Below are 16,832 nucleotides of genomic sequence, written 5' to 3'. Positions count from 1 at the left end.
ATGGAGATGAGCCTGGTGCTAATGCATTAGGCTTGGCTAACATTTTAAATGGTGCTGAGATAGCTTTGCCATTATTTAAATTCTCAGATTGGTGTGATACACCTTAACTGGCAAAAATCAGCATTGGCTGTGTCTGCCGGAACTGGTGGTTCCAAAGGAAGAAGACATTGTGCTGCAGTGGGTACCCTGCGCTGAGGGTGGCAGCTGACCACAGAGTGACCACCCAGTAGGTGCGTATACTGCAGGGGCAGGCGTGAGGTCGCTTTATGGTCTTGGTGCCTTGGGAAGAGTAGGAACACCAGAAGAGATGCAATGGGTTGCAGACACACATCTGTTCAGACCGAAGCAAAGCCCCATGGTGTAGCTGCCCCTCATCCTTCACAGAACTGGCTTAAAGGGCAGCTAGGCAAATAGCTGAATCAGCACAGCCGATGAAGCAGTAACCTGGGGCAGCAGAGAAGGAGCTCCTGCAAGCTGGAGCAGGATGCCTGACTGCGGCCCAGCTCTACCAATACCCTCCAAAGTGTGTGTTTTGGTTTTGATTAGGGTTTTGGGTTTTTCGTTAGTTTTCCAGAGGAAATTAGGCTTCTGCAGTTGCTCTGTCCCTTGGTCTTCCTGTAATCCCTTTCAAATCTGTTGTCCAATCCCAGTCAAATCTGAAAGAGTCTCGAACATAGCACGTCCCTCTAAATCAGACAGTGTCCGGGTAGAAGCCCAAACTCGTGTCCCCTGCTAGGAGAAGGGCAGACAAGTCACAGCTGCCAGCCGGTGTTGCCAATTAGCCCACACTGCTCTGGCCTATGGTTTCAAAGGCACAGGGAAGGAGCTGAGGTGGTGAACCTGATGCTCATCATATGAGGCCAGGCTTTATCACTGTGATTGCTCATGCACAGCCTGCTTTAATCCAGACTCTGAAACTTATGGCATGTAGACTTCAGTGTGTACTTGTGGTTTAAAATACGTTATCCTGTCAGAAGTTCCTTCTGTAAGTCATTAAGATATAGTTAATACTTTTAACTCCGTTCAGTGATTTCTGTATCAGGCTTTTGGAAGATTAATTGTCTTAACAACACAAGTATTACAGATGTTCTTAGTGTAAAAAGAGTGGTATTATATTTACTTCTATGCAGGGGCTCACTTGTGCAATATGATGCCTGATAATGTATTTTTATTGCTAAAATGCATTTTCGGGGGGGAGGTCAACACACAGGTGAATTCCACCTAACACGAGAAGAAAGAAATAACTTGTTAGCGGATAGGTTATTCACCGATCTATAAATCAGAGAGAATAACAATGCATGCTGTATCCCTGCCTGTTCCCACACACTCCTTCTTGTCATCACAAGAGGTCTTTAGTACCCTGAAATATAGCTTGACAATAAAAATTAATTGAAAGTGCGCTAGAATCATTAACTTTTGGAGCTTCACAGTTTGCCCATCCTTAAATAACAGTGGTTATAAAATCCTGTTTGTGTGACAATTCCTTGGCTCTCTGCCATGTAGCATGTACAGAAATCAGCAATATGTGCAGCAGGGATTTAACTGGCTATAATATGAGTGCACATAATGGACTTTCTTCTTTAACTCAGCAGCAAAACACTGACTCAGATCTAGAGACCAGTTATAGTCCCAGCGGCGTTTACTCCGTGTAATTAGCAGTATCAAGTGTGTTGTCTTTTGGGTAGCCTGATTGTTTCCATATGCACCGAGTACCTTCTGTGAACGTAGACAAGGCAAGAGGCAGACAGCATTCAAAGCGTGCGCGCAGCGCTACGGGAAGCACATGTGTTTTAAATACATTATCTCTACAATTAAGAGTTTATAAATCAGTCATATAAATCTTCAAGGCCAGCGGAGAGAAGAAAAAGACCTTCTTTCCAAGCACGAACTTCGCCGGGGTAACTTCTTGCCCCCAGGTCCCCGAGATGGGGCGGACATCTCCCCGCTTGCTGACGGCAGAGCGGCATGAAGCGGCAGCTCCGGCGGAGCGAGGAACCTTGCTCCGGAGCCGCCGTGTGTTGCTCCGGGCGGGAAAAGGCTGTTGATGCCACGTTGGGGCCCGGAGGAAGATCAGGCCGGCGTTTGAGGTGGGGCGTGCCTGGGAACGCCACGCAACATTCATCTTAGGGGCAGGTACTTGCTGAAATTCCAATTACAGAGAGAAGGCGGCTGAGGCAGAGCGAGGAGGCCCTGCCTTCGCCCTGCAAAGAGGTGCAGGGTTGTTTTTTTTTTTTTTTACCTCGGGGTGATGTTTCTGACCGATCCCCAGGTAAAAAGCAGTGCAGCCGAGCAGCTGCAACCTCACCGCAAGGCAAACCAGGCGAGGTCAGCCCCAAATGGGGGTGTGCTGCTGGCCTCGCCTACTTTACCACATCAGCAGCAGTTACAGAAAAAAAAAGAAAAAAAAAAAAAAGCCCTTGAGAGCAGGAGGGACAGCCACTAATGTCTGTTTTGGAGTAAAGGATATAAAAAGGGGGTGGCTTAGGGTTATTTGTCTCTTGCTCTCCCTCTGCCTTGCACACACCCCCAATATTGCCACGTCTGAGGGGCTGTCTCAGCCCCAACCCTCAGGTCTTTGCTGCGTGGCTGAGGGCCATGGGGGACCCGCTCCGGCACAGGGCCGCTCCGCACCTCACCCCTCATGGCTGTGCACCTTAGGGTGCACCTTGCCGTTTGGGAAAGGCTCTCCCAGGATATCCCCTCGCAAGTCTGCTTTTATGGCTGCAGCAGGGGTCTGAATAAAGGTCACTGCTGCTTGCCAGCTCCTGCCCTTGGCGCGCTCCCTTGGGCTGGCCCAGGACGGCCCAGGACAGGCTCCCCGCCACGCTCCTCCGAGCCTTTCGAAACCTCCTGTTTGCGCCTCTGCTTTATCACTTTGCTAACGATATTTCAGTATCTGTTCTGTAGCAAACCACTCTTTATCCATAAGTTGAACTCGCCAAAGGAGAGCGCTTGACCAGGGTGTTACAACCATCATCTTTACTACAGCAGATATGGTGAAGATTTAACCTTAAAACTCGCCTTGCAATACAGAAAGTTCACTCCTGCAAAGTGCCTTTAAACTTGAGCAACTGCAGCTAGGCTCAGTGTCTGTACCAGCTTGCACCATACAACTTTACCTCCTTTGCTCCGCTACCTCTAGGAACTATCACAAAAAGCTCTCCCCAACAAGCCGTTTAATTAATAAATCTTCACTACAAAGTACTGCAAAGCAATATTTTATGCAATAAATCTAGACAATATATGCTTCTCTACAGCTCTTTTTGGAAAAAACCTTGCAGTTGCTGATTTGGATAGGATTTTTGCAAGCCTCATGAGAAGTAAAGCTCTCTTCTAGAAAAAGGCATACGCTGCCTATTGACAATCAGTCCTTAAACAGCCTAGCAGTTTGTTTCAATCTTGTCTTCTGTCATTACAGATGGGGATGCTACCATTTTAATGATAAGCTATCAAACAGCATTGCAAATAGCCACCGTTCTTTAATTTATTGGAAAGCTCCGAAGAGGTGAAAAATGCATTTGCAGCACTGCTACTGCTGCCTATTCAGAAATGTGAGCTTAGTAGTTTCTACATCTATCACTGTTGTCCTTATGCATTTATAATTTTCTTGGTGGCTCCTCATGGTTCTTTTCTCATTTTTCTTTGCTCATTTCCACTTAAATGTCTGTCATTGACAAGCACGCTTCACGGCACGTGGTTGCTGTCATGGTCACAACAGATGCAAGGAACCCCAGTGTATTCGCTTGGCCTAAGAAACATTACTAGGGAGTGAAATTATCTGTGTGCAATCACGTGTCCTTACAAACACCTCTGCAGGTGTGTAACTCTTCTCTAGTGCATGGCTAGCTACAGGTGTCAACTCACTTCCGTGTAAAAATGACTGAGGAAGGTTTAAAGATACCCGAGATACTGCTACCAGCTTAGTACTAGCAACACACAGGACACTGCACACTAATTTAAAGCTTACATAAATAATGAATACGGTCTAGGGCCTTTTTATGTGTAAAACATTAGGTTAAATGAGAATTATGAACGTTTAGTTTAAATTTAATAATTAAAAATACAAAAAATATAAATAACTAAAAATACAAAATACTACATACTCAGTACTTAGAACTCTGCTATGTGCACATTTATATATACAGGGAGAGTATCTGGAAAACCGCCTTTTCCGTGGTGATGGAAATAATATGCTGCTTATGCGTCATGTTATTTTGAGTCATTATTAGTCTATTACTCAACTAGTTTTGTAAATGTGGTACAGCATTAAAGATTTAGGGTGACATTGAAGACTCAGGCCCCCAACTCTGCAGACATAAGCATGTGTGTAACATGTGCTGAAGTGCTTACAGGAACGGAGAAGAAATATGTATCAAGCCCAAACTTGAAAACAGGTGTTTTTAAGTTATACAAGCACAAAGAACAGTGAACAATTCTTTAAGCGGCTGCTTTTTGCATTCAGAAATTAAACAGCTATTTTTATTCCTATTTCCACCACCCAAAAAAAAAAAAGCCCGTAGCGGGCTGAGAAAGCAACACATGAAATGGAAGTTGTAATTTTAAAACTGAGGCTCCATGTCACCATGGGGGAGGACGGAAGACACTTTTTTCCTTTTTTTGGTGTTTTTTTTGGTTTTTTTTGTTTTTTCCCAGGGACTGCCAGGCCAGCAGCGGCCTATGTGCGGGGCCTGTGGGCATCTAACACGGTGCGTTGGGGGCATTTCCTTGGTGCGAACCAGGGCACCCTCACAGGGTGGGTTCTGCGGCATGCCTGAGGAGCAACCTGCTCCTAGGATTTTGCAATAACAGAACTTTAAAAAAAAAAAAAAAAGAAAAAAAAGAAAAAAAGCTTCCATTAACATCTCCAGCAGCCGCTGCGGTGGAGGTGTTCCCCCACACCCACCCCCTTGGGGAGCTGCTCCCCTCTAGGTTGGGGTGAGGAGGGAGCTCTGAAACCCAGCACCTGCTGAGGGACCGGGGGGTGCTGGGGGCCACCTTCCCCTCTCCTTGCCTCAGGGGTGGCCCCACACCCTGAGAGGAGACAGGGAAGGGCCATAGCCCAAAGCCTAGCCTTGTTAGCCCCCCTCCTCAGCCTCAGGAGGCCCAGCCACACTCCCAGTGTCGGTACCCTTGGGGTGGCACATGCACCCCCAGTGGCGAGGGGAGGTGAGGTGGGGCGGGGGGGTGAGCGTGTGCCCCCAGCATGGGGTGAAATCCCTCTCAGCTGCCCGCAGGGGAAGGGAGTGTCCCTCACAGGGCAACAGGCGGGTGCTGTGAGCGGCCGCCGGGATGCAAAACCAGTCAGGAGCTCCCTCCTGTTACTCAGCTACCTGCTCGCCGCGGCGGGAGGAGGTTTTGCAATATCTGGGGAAAGGGACGTGCCCCGAGAGCACGAGAGTGGGAGAGGAATGGCAGGGTTACATCAAGGAGGTGGGCGAGGAGGGGAGCAGGACAGCCAGCCATGCGCACCCAGGCCAATCTGGAGGCGAGGAGATGGTGGAAAGGGTGTTGGAAGAGGAAACGAAGCACTCGCCGCAGCACGGCTGGCCGGCTGGGGAGCGGAGGGAAGCGGGACAGCCTCACGCTGCATTCGGTGTGGGGTGCGTGCTTTGATGTGGGTGCATGAAAGGGCCGGACGAAAGAAAAGAAGCACCATGGCTTCACGTACAGGGCGGCAAGAGGGAAGACCTCCTTTCCAGGAGCTTTGTGGTTTCCCCTCCAGTCCTCTGCGGGCTGCCGGGGAAACCTGCACTTGTGGCGCTTGCCAGGAGGCAGCACACGGCTCGGTGGCTCCGGGCGTGCGAGGCTCGCTAAATGGAGGCTCCTGCTGCCCTGCTGGTTGCTGCTGTGCTCCGGGAGGGAGGAGGAGATGGAGGAGGAGGAGGAGGGAGGGATGTGAAAGTGGGTCAGGAATGTAAGTAGACTCTGCCCCCCTTGTTGCAGGCACAGGCGGCGCTGCCTTAGCGATGGAAAGCAGGCATTTCAGTGTTGATGTTCCCCAGCCCTACCCGCTGACGGTTACTAGGGGATCCTGAAGGATGTGTTTCCCTGTGACCCTTTGAGAAGAAAAACTTAGTTGCCGCAGTAACCAAGTTTGGCTTGGATGCAATGATGCAGTAAATATCATAGGTGAGCCTTGCTAATGGAGGGGGAGGAAGCTGAAACTGTACAGGCTGGACAACTCTTGCAGTCAGGTCAGGAAATATTTTAAAAACGTCCCAACAAACTCTATTAGTTAAATACATTACTTTTACATTTCCTAATGCAATAAAACTCTCAGAATTTATCCCCCATGCATTGTTAACTACTAAGAAAACAGAGATAGAAATAAACTGCCTTACTAATGTAGCACGAGGTGCAGAGCTCACCCATAATTCTGCACTAGCCTAATGCCCCCCTTTTTGCATGCAACTAATTTTGTTTTGACGGCCTGAATTTTTGAAAGGTAAGAAATGTGAAAGAAGGTGAACGCTGACTCAAAACCTTAAGTTTGCATCTATCTTCTTTTCAGCATTGTTACCTTAGATTAACAATTTTAAGTATTGTTACTTACATGAAAAGAGAGAATTCATGAACCCTGTTTCTGTAGGAAAACCCCCAAACTAAGTACTTTCAAAGTGGAAAACAAAAAAGAACAAGCAAAAAATACTCAACTTGAGGCCCAGTCATGTATCATTTCTCTCTATTCCCTCCAGCTCTTATCATCTGATTTCCATCTTCGTCTGATAAAGAAATAGACCTTTATTCGCAGGGGTGGGGAATCGCTTTTCAGAGTGAGAATAAGGACCTGAAAAAAAACTCACAGAAGACAGATACCGTGATGTATATGTTTCTTTTTTAGTTTTCTTCCAGAGTCGTGTTTATCTCTAAAGCACTGGTATTCTGAAGAAAAAAATGGGTTGCTGTACATGGGACTGATTCTGCTCCCAGCCTGAGGATCGACAGAGAACGGAGCTGTCAGGCTCCCAGATGCATCAGGAGTGAGGGGACGCACGGAGCGTGTCACTGCAGGCCACGCAGCAGATAGGTCTGCATCCAGTCAATGGATGAGGGTATGCCTGTACATTTCATTAAGGGAACAAAAGTCACTGGAGCAAACTGTGCAGCTACTCCTTTGTTACCCCTTTGAGTTATTTGTCAAGGAGGTATTGCTATAAATAAACACCCCTTTAGCTTCTTTCATCTCGGAAAGCTATTCAGTGTTTAAAAGCATCCATGCCCTTTAATTCAAGGACATTCAAGGATACACAATGAATCTTACTGTTCCTAATTTTATGTGAGGTAATTTGTCAAGCTGATTTCCCAAATAATTTGCTACTAAAAGCTAAATTTAATAATAAAAGTTACATGCATGTAAGCAGATTGTGGTGAAATATAACTTATCTATTGTATCATTACTCTTGTTTTAAGAAAAAAGTAGAAACCAATAATGGTTTAAGTGCTGTGGGCCACAAAGCTTTTCTTGAAAATAACTCAGTGGAGGGCCTGGGTGATACCTCATAGATGAATGTAGCCCATTGCCTCCAGTCATGGAAAATATTTTGACAGTCTTTATTCACAGTTTTAAGATCAATAATTGCTTAGTTATGTCATGCTTATTTTTTGTGGAACAACATTACTTGGTTTTGTTGACTCGCCTGGCAATGCAGGACAGTCAGTGGACACAGCCTTTCATGCCATCTCTTTACACAGGCCCATGCCGCCGTGCAGTCTTGCAGATCTTGGCAGGGGAATCTCATGAGTCTCTCTCTCATCATCAGGTGAAAAAGCCAGGTTAGAAAGCTTCCTCTTCTGAGACTGCAACACGAAATCTTGATTGTCCCACCTATTATCAGCATATTCTGGCTGACAAGACAGAAGGCTGTGCTGCCATCCAGTGAGACCTGGACAGGCTGGAGAGTTGGGCAGGGAAAAATTTAATTAAATATAACGAGGGCAAGTGCAGAGTCTTGCATCTGGGCAGGAACAATCTCAGGTTCCAGTATAGGTTGGGGAACGACCTGTTGGAGAGCAGTGTAGGGGAAAGGGACCTGGGGTTCCTGGTGGACAGCAGGATGACCATGAGCCAGCACTGTGCCCTTGTGGCCAGGAAGGCCAATGGCATCCTGGGGTGTATTAGAAGGGGGGTGGTTAGTAGGTCGAGAGAGGTTCTCCTCCCCCTCTACTCTGCCCTGGTGAGACCTCATCTGGAATATTGTGTCCAGTTCTGGGCCCCTCAGTTCAAGAAGGACAGGGAACTGCTGGAGAGAGTCCAGCGTGGGGCAACAAAGATGATTAAGGGAGAGGAGCATCTCCCTTATGAGGAAAGGCCGAGGGAGCTGGGTCTCTTTAGCTTGGAGAAGAGGAGACTGAGGGGTGACCTCATTAATGTTTATAAATATGTAAAGGGTGAGTGTCACGAGGTTGGAGCCAGGCTCTTCTCGGTGACAGCCAATGATAAGACAAGGGGCAATGGGTATAAACTGTAACACAGGAGGTTCCACTTAAATATGAGAAGAAACTTCTTCTCAGTGAGGGTGACGGAACACTGGAACAGGTTGCCCAGGGAGGTTGTGGAGTCTCCTTCTCTGGAGACATTCAAAACCCGCCTGGACACCTTCCTGTGTAACCTCATCTAGGTGTTCCTGCTCCGGCAGGGGGATTGGACTAGATGATCTTTTGAGTTCCCTTCTGATCCCTAACATCCTGTGATTCTGTGATTCTGTGATTTCCACGTGTGTTGCAGCAACCCAGTGAGCTGGGGAAACTAAACATTACGGAGAAGAAGCACTTGTGTTAACAACCATTCCTTCACTTACTGGCAGGGAGGGTCTGATTTCTTTGTTAGGCTGGGTCCTTTTTATGCCACTCTGGACAAGCAAATGGCATGTTAAGCCTTAGGGCAACACTCATGAGAAAATCCTCCTATGTTCGGTGCATGGGCATAGTCTTTTCTATCTATTCCCCCCACTCCTTTCTGTAGGGATGCCTGGTATGATGTGAGGAAGGAGGCGTGGCCAGAAAGTTGCTGCTTTCTAGTTATTCTTGGCTCTGGCAAAGGCCTTTCAATTCAAGGGTAAATGGCAGGGACCTTGATGCTGCTCTAAATCTGTATCAATGTCTCAGAGGTCCCCAGAAGGGCCAGATAATATGACAAGGCACAAAGCATAGCTTAGGTATAACAGAGAATTAGACCTACAACCTGTGGCTGCTTAGAACAGAAGTTGATTATGGCATCCCAGACTAGTCCTTTATTGACAAGCTTTGGGCATGGGCCTGGTCTGCAGTGAGAGGCTAGTTAATGCAAAAGTATGGGAAAGGAAACAGGGAGAAGTTACAGGACTGATACCTGAGTCCATCTGCAAAAGTGTTTTTGCTTTGTTTTTGCTTTAACTTGTACACTGGAAAATTAGGAGGGAAAACAAACAAGCAACTATATAGGGCTTTTTCTAGCTGTGTTCAGTCCATTTGCCTGATCATTAGAAAGAAAAAAGATGTATAGTTTTACCAAATCATGTTAGCTAGCTAGCATGCATGGTTTAGTAAAATACTTATTTTCTGAGTAATTTTAGCATGTTTTGGCTTTTAAAAACATCATTTCCAATATAGATAATAATAGTTTTTAAAAAGTTATTAGCTCATCTTGTTTCCACCTTGCAGGGGAACTATTTTGCATCCTGCCAAAGTGGCTGGCTGGCTTCAGGGAGAGGATAGATTGGGCCCTGCTGAGATAGATTTAAAGACTTAGCCACATGCTATTTTGGAGATATATTTCCTTGGTTTATATCTTTTTCTTACCAGGCTGGATTGCACAAACTTTTGTGTAAACAGGATAAAACAATAGCAGCAAAGGTATGATGCCATAACATGCTGAATAGGGACCTCAAAGCCCATTACCATTTTAATGATGGCATTGTTAAGCAAAGTAGTCTCAAGATTAAGTCGTTCACTTCATTAAGAAAAACATGCTATAGTGTTTTACCTTCAGCAACCAAAATACAGTAGTGACTGGCTTTTCTTTGAAACTCGCTCATGTAGTTTCAAAGCTGTTTGCAGCTGGAGACTGTCAGCCACTCACTGCACTTACCAAACAGGTTTAAAAGCAGCCACGGTTAACAGGATGTGACATAGACTCTCCTCAGCACAGTGTGTGACACATCCCTTTACTTTTTTAATAACTTTGAAAGAGGCTGCTTAAGCTTAGAACGCAACAGGTCTCCTTAAAGTTTGAATTCGGCAAGAAAGCCTTCAGAAAGGTATATGCCACATGTATCTTATTGAGAATTATTTCAGTGAACTTTTGCTTATCAGTACTGAAAAGATGTGTTAAAACCAGTCTGACAACTTTTTTTCATAACACCATGTGCTGGAGGGCCTTGAGAAAACAGTTTTGAAACAATATCAGAGCCGAACTACTGAAATGCTTTGAACAAGAAGAATGTTCATTAAACACTTTTCCCTGATTTTTATAGTATCCCAAACAACAAAAGTCAGGTATTTCGTGATTTATAGCCCCTTTTCCCAGTGAGATGCTTCAGAAGGAGCTTGAAAGATTTGCATCTTGCAAGTAAGAACATGGTGGACTTAAAATGCTCAACCTAGCCTATTTTTTCAAAATTTTAGCCGTGAATTTGCTGGATCCTGTTTCAAAATATGCATATAAAAGTCTTAATTACCCACCCAGCTCCTCTTATCTTAATTCACTGTAATTCAGCCAACACCCACGGGAGAGGCTACGCGGTGACTGGACCATGGGAGATGCAGGGGTTTTGTAGTTCATCCTGCTTTCTCTGAGTTCCCATTAACTAGAACTCCTAGGAGTGAAATGAGGTTTCATTGCCCGAGGCTGTACTCTTTTCTCTCCTGCAAAAGGGCTGCGCTGCGGGTCACAGAGCTGTGCGTGCGTCCTCCCACCCAAGCCCAGGGCACAGTCGGAGTGCCTGAGACATCAGCTCCTCTGCAGCCACCTGGCTGTGCTTGCTCTGCGCTGGAGGTCTGAGGAGGGAAGACATGGATAAGGACTTTGCAAAGCGCACTTGCTTCCTATTTGTTCCCCCTTTCCACACGCAGTTTTCTCAGCGCTTCTCAGCGCTCCTTTTTTTTTGATGTGCAGCAAAGCGTTTCAGGTCAGAATGGGTTACTCAGGACCTCTGAAAAAAATTTTCTGTTTGTGTATGGCTTGCTCTGAGAAATCAGAACTGAGTGGCACAAAACCATAAAATAGTATTTAGAAGAAATCATAAATGTTGTTTTTCAGAATAGGTGCTTCCTAACACAAAAGACGATGCAAACAAATAGTAGCATCATGTTAGAACAAGGGGAACTGGCTTCGAAGCATGCCAGCTCAGACCAAAAAGAAATTTTGCTAAAGGGAAAGGGCCTTCCGGTATAGCTGGTCAGCAGCATAAGAATTAAAGAAAAATCAAGATAGCGAGAGAAACGTACATGTTGTGTTATAAAAGTGTAGGACTCAACTCTAGAAATGTACATGACTCGCTGAGGATGCTACCCAGCAGGCAATGGTAAAGGAAGAATCTTTTTTACATCTCAGGCTGTTTTGAAGAGCTGCTGTTGATGGTCCTTCCTCCCAGGCATTCCCAGGAGATGTGTCTGTGTCTGCTTTGGTAAGTGGAGAATAGATGGTGGATCCTGGTATTGGCAGGACCATTTACACATCCGTCTTGGTATTTTCTTTGAAGTCTTGGGTAACAGCAAACAAGAGTCTCTGTAGAGATGACTTTTGCAACACAGGAAACACCTGTACACCCTCCTCAAATTATTTCTGTGTGTGACAAAGGCACACCAGCTCTGCTGTGTCACAGGGCCTTTTCGCCCTAAAAGTTAGGGTAAGGAGCGACCTTCACAAAAAAAGTACTGGACAAGGCAAAATCCTTCCCCTAAACCTTCCCTCCTCTCGCCTCCTACTCTCTGTTCTGACTCTCTTACTTTTTTTCCTCTGTATTCTTCAACCCACAGCTTGCTCTCATAAAAGCATCAATCCATCATTCCCTGTATTTATTTCTGTGTCTGTTCCCGAGTGGCCAAGGACCAGCAGATTCTTTTTTATTACCAGTGTGCACAGAGCAGAGGTCCAGCTGCAGGCTGTTTTGCATTCAAAAGCTGTGAAAGTAGAACTGTATCAGTCAGTGCTGTGATTTCTGCGATTTCTAAAACTTTTTCTTTAAACATGGGTATACGGCTGACACCTCTCTTCCTTGTTTAATGGGAGCCTATTCTATTTCATGCCCTGAAGTGCACGCTATTGATATAAGCAGGCCTGGAGTTGAGAGAGGGGGCTCCTCTCCTTTCTATATCTTGCTGATTAGTTCCCCTCTCACTGCCTCAGTTCCTTCAGCTGTGCAATGGGGCTCACAAAACCATCCTTTTTATTATAAAGTGATTTAAGATTCTCAGTGAAGAACATGACATGAAATTAGACAGCAATAGCTGTTGCAGAAGTATTATATACCCCTGTCACTGCATGGGGAGTTCTCCAACATCGTATCAGTGTACACAAAGCAGCAAAACTTCTTTCAAGGTTAGCATCTTCAGCTTTTCAGCCTGGCTAGGGTAGAATAGCATCTTAGGCAAGAAAATATTTGTGCAGTGTGATATCATTACTGTGGTCTTCTTAAGATCTTGTCAGGATCCTGGCAGAAGTTGTTCGCAATAAGGAAAGAAAAAAAAAAAAAAATTAAAAAAAGGCAACTTCTCTTTTAACCAGTTATTAACTTTGATGCAGTCTATACTTACAAGGAGGTAGTAAATGTCATATGCACAGTATGTCTTCCTTTGTTCTCTGAAATCAAGATGGTTTCTAATAATTTAACATTTTTTATTTCATTACTAAGTGCTACTGTATGTCTCATTATACAGAAAACTGATAGAAGGTGAATTACACAGTTCTGGAATACCTTACAGTTGGGTATATCAGTATTTCTGTAATTTCCTTTTTTCTCAGAGCAGGCCTCAGAAACTAGTCTTGGAGGATGTAGCAAACATTAGATAATTCAGGAAGTTTTATAAGCATTTACACCTGTCAGTTACACTGACTGATTTTCTTGCCGATGTATTTTCTTGCTGGGGAATATGCCCAGCGTGACATTAAGTTTGTTTTATGAGAAATTCAAAGTATCTTAGATTGAAAATCCTTCCAATTAAAAAAAAAAAAATCATTGCACTGCATCATGTACACAACTTTGATACCAAAGGCAATGTTCCTTACTCTGGTATCTCAATTTACTAGTGCAGAATTTGAATTTTGTTTTTAAAGTAACTGAAATGCACATGCAGATTTAGGGTTAGGTTGGTTCTGGAGGGGGGAGAAAAGGAATTGCTTTGCATCTTCACACCCCTGTGACTCATCCCCTAAAATAAAAAAATCTCCACCAAAGCAACAGGCTATATAAGCTGAGCGATAGTTGTAAACGCTGTACATTTTATTAATCTGAAGCTGAGCCTTTTCATCCTTACATCATTTTGTCCCCAGGTCCTGCAACAGCCTTGCACTGGGTCGGACACCCATTTTCCAAAGAATGCCCCAGAAAGCACTGCGTGGGTGATATTATAATTCTGTATATTCCTACAATGGAGCAGTATGTCTGTGTAATGGGATCGGGAATTTTGCTTTGGAGAGTTAATGTGAATGCCAAATGATAAATAAAATGCTGAAACGAAAAATAGGGCCGGAAGAATGGAAAGCATTGCAATAAGGCAACATTTATCTTTCTAACTGTGGGCCCTCTGGAGCCTGCAGAAAGGGTTTATGGATGAGACATGACCAGCAGAGAGCATGCAGGATCATCGCTAAGAGCAGATCACCAGAGTTCTGTAAAGTCACAAGACACACAGCTATTTAATATTCAAGTAAATAATTCATAAACCCTTGTGATATTCAGAAGCCTTTGGCAAACATCTAATATTACTGGATTCTTTAAAGATGTTCGCAGGTCACATTTACAAGTGAATGTCTGTTATCTGGCATTTTTAGTGTGCAATATTTTTAACAGCTTTTTGCTGTTGTCTGCACACTAACTCCTTCCCACTGTACCAGGAAACTGTATTCCACTCATGAGTAGCTGACTCCACCCCCTCATTTTTCATGCATAAAGACTATAGCAGAATATATCTTTAGGAGATAATTTTGTTATCCTCTTTAAAAATCCTTATTATGGGTGCCTGATAATCAAAGAAAACATTACTAATCATATACATTTTCAAATCAGCTACACAAACAGCTCTTAACTTATATCACTCTCTTTTAAAGCTCAGTCTATTTCTTCATTTTATTATTTGTATTCCTGAAAGCCTTTTCTTTTGTTTTCATAGCTACCTTCCTATCTCCCTTTAATCACAGTGGCCTCCACTACTTTTCCCAACTGTTTAGAATTCATTGGGAAAAATTTAAGTTTTTTTGTTTATAATAGATTTTCAAGTGTTTCAACATGCCACAGCATATTTTAAAAACTGTAGAGGATTCTAAATTAATATTTCTTACAAAGTTTCACTTTTAAACTAACTTCCTGGTATTATTCAGAGAACAGATTATTGGTAAGTAGATTTGCTCTGGAATTTTTCCACAGATTTCTGGAATGCAATTTTACTTTTACATCCCAAATTTTTCACTTAAATGTTTGAGGGCTGATTAAGCCCTTCTTGGGAGGGTTTACTGAGTCAAAGGTGACTCATTCAATATCTCAGTACTTTGGGCAGTTACCTGAGATGAAGAAAAGTGTTTCCATTCATTTTCATCCCAGTTTCATCAGAGATCACACAAATATTTATATGCATTAGGCTATTAATTTTTAAAATGCAATGACTGTAGTTTGGCATCTAATTCATACTCACATGCATAAGTTTCAGAGTTGCTCAGCAGCCATAGGAACAATGAATGCGATCAATATCTCTGAAAATCAGGAGATGTAGGTGCCTAGAAAATACAGAATCAAATATCTAACTACAGGCAACCTAACTGGAAAAAAATAACCTGCCTTTAAAAAAGAAAAAAAAAAATTGAATATGGATGAAGTATTGGCTCCTAGCAGAAGCAGAACATATGACTTAATGGATCTCTTGCTCATTCAGATGTGATAAATCTGATATATACACTTCTTATGTCCAGCAAATGTAATGATTTTTCTATTTAAAAGGTAAACTGTAGTTACTAATTCTATAGTCTGATTTTCAGCATATTTTTTTCATTTTCTAAATTGTAAAAAAGGCAGTGTTATGTTCTGCAAAATTTAGGGAGAAAGATCTGGCAGTGTGAATTGTGACATGATGGATTTTACTGATCTTGAAAGCTTGGTTTAGGCCCTCCTAATTAGATGAAGTTCCCTCTTCTCACATATCCCTGGGATAATTGGATGGTATGGTAGTCCAAAGCCTTTGGGATGCTACAATAATCATGCATTAACCCTATAAACATACTTATGCTTTGATGTTATCACCACTTGCTGCTAGCTGAATAATTACAGTTCCCTTGTGATCAACTTTCATGTGATAAGAGTGATAGCAATGATAAAGAGGACAAAAAAAGTTGCAAGACACTTGATATATGTTTTTAATTCATACGAAGAAAGGACATCAATTTATAGAAATTGATGTGGAGCACGCCATGTAATTAAAGCTTTTGGTCCCCATTTCATTACTGCAGGCAAACGAGGTTTGCACCCAGTGGTGGGGAGCAGCCACAGGAACTGGTTGTGGCTCTCTGGCTGAGATAAGTTTATGCTGTTCCCTTTGGCAAATCATTGTCTTTTAAATTCCTCAACGCTTTGTCCAAAGTACAGCTGTGTTTCAATAATAACTTATTTCTGTATCATTCCAGTTCAGTGGTTTTTATTACATATGCTGCTAACATTTTCACATGAGTACTCCAGCTGTACAGCACTTCTCTGCAGTCAGCACTAGCCCAAAATCATGCCAGGAACCGTCTCAATTAGTTTCTGTGTTACCAAACTTTCGTATACTGAACTATTATTATACATCACTCTCATCATACTTTCTCTTCATTCAACTGCTGTCCCAGCTCTCCAAAACCCTCCATTTTCATGCTTAGCTCCGATTTGCTGCCACAAGAATTTGCTATAGTTCTTATTTACACCCAATATTATCCAAGTACCAAGTTTTACAAGAGCTGTCCATTTCCAGATATGAAATCTGAGCCTGCTTATTCTTTTCCAGTGTATTTGAGTAACGTGGCGTTCATCATAGAACAGGACTACTGATTCCAGCTCTACTGAATCACCGCATGCAGGTAGGCACAGGGAATGTTTCCTCTCTTGTGCTGTGTCAGTAACCTGGAGTCTAGACCAGAAACATCATCTGCGGATCTGTCTCAGATTATTTCAAGAAAAGTGTGCAGATTGTGATGAAGTGTGTCCGTTGGCTGGTGGATCAGGGTTTTAACAGCTAACACACAAACATCAGGCAGGATTTTTACTAGTTAAGTCTGTGCCCAGAGAATGAGGGACTAGATCTTCTGAGCTCAGTCATCCCCACTTAGAGCAGAAACCACAGTTCAGAATTTCACGTTACTTAGGAGACTATTTGCGACTCAGTTCTTTATCACACATAAATATAACAACAGCAAAGCTCCTATAAGTACCGGGTTAAAATGAACAGGAAACAAAAGCAAGCTTACATTTCAGTCAGAGAGACCTTTCATGCAACTTTCTAACCTTATTGAGCATGTGCGTGTGTTTGTAGAGGGGCAAGTAACTGCGGAGGACGTTGGTGGCCTTCAACAGATAGTATTTTTACATGTGGACCACTGTTCAGAAGGCTCTACAATGAGTTAATCATATTCATTTTTATGTGTATTTACATCAGGCTTTGCATGCAAGACCCAC

The sequence above is a fragment of the Caloenas nicobarica genome, chromosome 2, assembly GCF_036013445.1.
Source record: "Caloenas nicobarica isolate bCalNic1 chromosome 2, bCalNic1.hap1, whole genome shotgun sequence".
NCBI classification, from domain to species: Eukaryota; Metazoa; Chordata; class Aves; order Columbiformes; family Columbidae; genus Caloenas; species Caloenas nicobarica.
Note: the sequence above shows the minus strand (reverse complement) of the source record.